We start from the raw sequence: 5541 nt of genomic DNA, 5'->3' as shown, positions 1-5541 counted from the left end.
CTGCTGTTAAGGTACCCAAGTTGTCAAACTTGAAAACTATTCTGGCCACACAGGAAACACAAAAGCTGAAAGGAAAGACCCAGTATAAAGCAACGTAAGAATGCTGTGGCAGGACCACACCCCAACACACACCACTGCTGCTGTGTGCCTCAGGAAGACACATTTTTAATGTATCATAGGTTGTTTTATCCAAATCTGGAAGTGAGCTGTTAAAAATCATCTCTCCTTGGTTATCTCATACTGTAAAATTACCAAAATTCTAAAAAGCCTAAATATCTGCCACTGCAGGTAGCTACCTACAAGATACGTAGAAGGGAAAGAAAAAAGAATGTGCACTGATAAGTAGGTGCCAGGACCAAAGCCTACTGACATCAGAAAGGCTCTGACAGGGTTTGATGGTTTGGACAAGACCTGAAAGAAGTTCCCAGATTCATTAAGAGCTGGACAAATGAATAATCCAATCTTGACTTTAAACCACTCAGAGTTGTTTTAAAACAAAAAGTACTTCAGAAGACAGCACTAAGTGTTTTTTACACTTGTTACCTTCCTTCTTGTCCAGTTGTTCTCTATCAGAAAATATCTGCAATTGTACACAATGCTTTTCTGCAAACCCTACAGCTTTTAGAGCACTGAAGATGAGTAAAAGCTGGCAGGAAGAGGAGGTAGGGAGTGGCAAATAGCAATTTTGTGCTGTGAGTGCAGTGGGTGGTAGGACACCAGAGAAAAGGAAGATTAGTGGAGAACAAAAATCAAAAGCTTCTTTCCTATTAAAATCCATATGGCTATACACTGGTATTGAATCTGAAAACACACACTTGTTCTCCTGCTGCACATAGTAACTTCAGGATGACAAAGCCCAGGCTGGGTGAAGCCTCCCACTGCCCTTGGAGAAGTTCATGAGTGGTTTCAACAACCAAATAGTGCAAGGTAGTACAAGTGACACAAAGAAAAGTTACTTCACATCATGCTGCTGCAGTGGAGGCACCAAAATTCTCCATCAACCACAAATAAAAATACTTCTGGCCCTCTTCCTGAAAGTGAGAAGAGGCTCCAACGTGTCCATGATACACCACCCGCTGCTTGTGTCGGCCCTGCAATCCACACTCCCCCCAAGTTAGACCTGTTTTACCCCTTGTTAGAGCAATTTAATCCCCCAAAGTTCAAGCTTCCTAAGGGAAAGTGGGGAATGACTCTGCCTGCATCATAGCTCGATGTTTATGTAGAGGGCTATTTTAGTACAGTGAATTAAGAGCAGTCAGGAACACAGCGAACCGGTGACGAGCTGGCATGGATTTGTGGAAAGTTACACAAATTCAGTTACACAAGTTTTGCCTGGCCTGAACTATCCCCGTTTTATAAATAGATAAAGCAAGAAGGTTAGGCAATTTGCCCAGGATCAATTAGCAAGTCCTGAACAAGTTGGTGAAATCTCAATCTACTTCAACTGCTTGGCAGCAGGGCCTGCCCAGGCCATGGCAGGCACTTGGAGCCTCTCGGAGCGCTAATAATCCCCAGATTTAAATCCTGAAGATATCATGTTATTGTCTCCACAACCAAAAACTTCCACATGTGGAGGGGCATATGCCTTTCAGCCTTCTTGATTCTTCACCTTCAATCATGGAGGGGTGGGTGACAGTATTATTTAACATCCCAGTGGATAAAGTCAGGGAAAAAAAGATTCAGTCTGCATTCAGCCTCAGTGAGATGCTCATATCATGACATGGTTGAAGCGTAGCTTGTATTGAGCAACCCTCGTGCACCCTGGGAGAGCTTCCCCTCAACCTTTCCCATCCCTCTCCAGTCTATGAAGACATTCACTTCATTCCACAATAATTTATAGGCCCTGCACTGTTAAATAAACTGACAAATGCTAAGCTTTGCTTACTCCTGGTTTCTGCAGCAATATTGGGGCTGATGCAGTTTATGTTGACAGAGTGTTTTTACTGGTGCAGCTTTTAAGCTCCAGAGAGCCAATAAATGCCAAGGCAAAGAGGTTTTATGCTCTGATTAAAAGAAATGAAATGATTGTCATGGAGAGGCTGGAACACAAAAGAACATGGCTATCTCAACTTACACTGCAACCACCGTCAGCACCGAACAATGGTTGAGTCCTGCTCTCTCCAGAACACAGATTAATTCAGTGTGCAGGAAAACACTTCAAACAGAGAAAGAGATACTCTGAATTGTAACGGGCTCTGAAAACTTGGTGCCAAGCCACAAAACCAAGCCAGTGCCCTTGGGGAAAAAATATTAAGATAGAAGCAAGCAGCCTGAGTTTAGGTCTCACTGGTCAGCTGGGTCTGTTAAAGGCAATTTTCTCCTTGGTTCAGTGCATGCACATTTTGAAAGCAAAAGGAGCTACATAGTTAAAAATAGACAGAGCCATGAGTAAAAATACCAAGTCCCAGGACCTGGGGAGGAGTTTGAAGCTGGGAATTAGTGCAGGCCACTAGAGGAATTTTTAGCATTCCCACTTCCAGCAAATACCCCCAAGGTCACAGATTTCTCCTCCATCTCTTTACCTGCACCTGCCTCAGCTCACAGTGCTCCCATACTGGTTTTTACATTGGATGCACAACTGCCAATTCAGAAATACAGACAAACTGAGAAGCATCAGAGACATCATCAAGTTGCTTTTTCTGCTCAGCCTTAACAGCCCAAATTAACAAAAGAGGCTTTAATTTTCACTGGTTAGAACTGTATAATCCTGCAGCAAAATTACTGCCATGAGTTCTATACAGTGAAAATCTCCAGTAATTAAATTCACTGGCACGTTGTGGAGGAACAGCCTGGCAGTGAGGCTTCCACCACTACAGGGATGAGCATTTTTTTCTAAACCTTGAAAGCACCTTTGCTTTTTTTTCCTCAAAAGATTTCCAGTTCGAGATTTATATTCCTCGTTTACATTCAAGAATTATATTTCTTCTGAGACAAGAAATAGGAATTGTGTCAAGCAGTAGGAAACACACAGGAACACAAGGTCACCAGGGTGAAACATTGAATAAGACCTTCCTAACAACTGCTCACAGGCAGTTTGGATAGAGGAATGGCAAAAGGGAAAAGAGTAATTATAAATTTCCTGTACATCCAACCAGCTCCTTGCAGGGAGGTGCCCCACTCATTCTAACCCTGAGGCTTCATTCCACAGCTGATCAATCTTTCTTTTTTCTCCTTGTGGTGTAACTTTCCAGTGAAACTTAAACATGTTTGTTTCATGGGAATGCAGTGATGTCATCCAGCTCATAACTGAAGCACTCAACAATCAGCAGAATTATTCATAATATGCATTAACATCATTATCAAAGGCAAGTGCTTTGATCTCGCTGAAACAAATCTCACTTTACTGGGATTGGTTTGCTTCCAGCGTTTTTTCCTCCTCAAAAAAATTCACAAGCAATTTTGCTATTTCATCCTGGGTCAGGAAGAAAGGAAGCTTAAGTGTCAGAAATTCCCACAGAAACAGAATCTCATGTTAGACCAGGTCAGGCTCTTCTCTATTATTCATTCAGTTATTTTCATTTCTTTCAAGTCATCAGTTGCCCTCACAGAAAGTGTTTCCTGCCACTGCAATGAACTTGCTGACCTTGGTTTGGTTTAGCTCTGCTGTGGCTGATGAAAGGTGACGAGTTGGCCCTTCTGCATTCCAAAGAAAGAATTCTAAAGAGGGAACTTTGCACATCTCCCAACACTGCTTTCACAGGACATGCAGAGATGGGTTTCATCATTTAAATGTTGCACACATAGATCACCAGCAGTTCAGTCCAGGGGAATATGTACAAATCACAGATAAAACAAATCCTCCGAAACTCGCACAACTAAGACTGTCACCCTTAAAGCTACTTATTAACTAAAAATTATTCAGCAGACAAAATACGTAACAGGTACCTATTACCAGTGAGTCTTAATTAACAAAAAGTCAAACCCTTGTGGAAGAGAAACACAAGCAGCTTTCTCTAGGCTGGCAGAAACACTTGGAGGAACAGTGATTTGCAGCCTCTCCCAGAACATAATCTAAAACTCTGTGCAATTACAGGGAAAAAAACCCTGTAGGATTTCGTTGTGTTGTATAAAGTTTGCTCCTTTGAGCATTTTAGAAGCCACTCCCTACCCTCCATCAACTGCCACACAATTATTTACACCTCATTAGAAATATAACAGCAGACATTAAGCGCACTGGGAGACTTAAGCGGAAGACAAAGCAACCTCAACTTTTAAACAGAAATAGGTGTTATGTCCTATAAAAGCACTTATTGTCTTCTGCAAAGAGAGCAGAGCTACCTATAAAAGACTGCATGGCAACTTGCTCTGCTTTCTGGTGGAAAAACTACACTTTTCATTCCAAGAAGCAAAGCCAAGCATAGATATTCCAAAGGAATACACAATGCAACAGACATTTCTCCCCGACACAACACTCACTGCCACACAGCTGCCAGGCCCTGTCCCTCAACCCCCAGCACACAATGGCTCGACCCACTGCCCTGTCTCCACCAGAAGGACAGGGGACTAGAGAAGAGACCTTGTAACACATAGATATGGCTCTTCCCAATTAAATATGGGATTGAAAATGTTAAAACGTACAAGGATGTTTGCCAAGATGTCAGGACCAGATATGAGCTCTGCCCTCCAGCTGGAGGTGACACACAGACGGGAAAGGCACTACAAGATCCATGGGAAGAAGAGCACATAGGAAGAAGAAGTCCTGAGGGAAAGGACAGTTGGAGAGGAACTGTAGTCAGGGCAGGAAAACAGCTGACTTGGAAGAGGAGGAAAAATAAATCTCACAGGTTCTAAATGTACTCTCCAAAAATCTTCTTACTTAAGAGTCTGCAATAATAATAAAATCACAGAACAATTTTGGTTGGAAGGAACCAAGTCCAAGATTCCTGCAGTAAGCAGGGACACCTTCAACCAGAACAGGCTGCTCAGAGCCCTGTTGAACCTTGCCTTGAATGTTTCCAAGGATGGGGCCTAACTTTTGATTTCTGGAAAGAAAAGTGAAGTCTGTAGGAACATGTATGAAACAAAAGATGAGTAGGGAGTTACAGGGGGAAAACACCACACAACACACTTTTCCACAGACACATGATCCACCTGTACCAAGGACTGTTTCCAACACACCTGTGTGGACGCAGCTCATGACAGCCCTGACTGCAGCACATCTGTATTAGCTAAAGCAACTGTCTTCAGTTTTCCCTGCCCTGTCACTCAGCTTGCACAACTGCTTCCAAGACTTCTAAGCTCACCTCAGTTTCAGCTGGGTCAGGGCACCCAGTTAAACACCCACTCTGCCATCCAGATCAACTGCAGGAACCAGTGAGCAAAATGAGAAGTCTGACCAGCAGATCTTTATGTAACTCACTTTTACTACAAAATACACCAATTTCCTTCTGATCCACCCTTCACCTCTTTGGAAAACCACTTTACATGTCAATAATAAATCAGTGAGCTCTGTGCACTCCACTTCCAAGCCTATAAAGGTGCTATTTTCAAAATCTGACTAGCTTATGCCAAGAATTTTATCTGATCTATTGATTCTGAGCA

General features: G+C 42.7%; 1 protein-coding gene across 1 annotated transcript in view; it reads right to left on the bottom strand.

Annotated features, from left to right (window-relative positions):
* The window catches only part of OXSR1 (oxidative stress responsive 1), a gene marked incomplete at its 5' end in the record, with an annotated part of 46684 nt that overhangs the window by 26881 nt on the left and 14262 nt on the right, over positions 1-5541 (bottom strand). The gene's annotated exons all lie outside the window — the stretch shown is intronic.

The sequence above is a fragment of the Acanthisitta chloris genome, unplaced genomic scaffold (assembly GCF_000695815.1).
Source record: "Acanthisitta chloris isolate BGI_N310 unplaced genomic scaffold, ASM69581v1 scaffold3413, whole genome shotgun sequence".
Lineage (NCBI taxonomy): Eukaryota > Metazoa > Chordata > Aves > Passeriformes > Acanthisittidae > Acanthisitta > Acanthisitta chloris.
The sequence above is the reverse complement of the archived record's forward strand: the minus strand, read 5'-3'. Positions and strand labels throughout refer to the sequence as shown.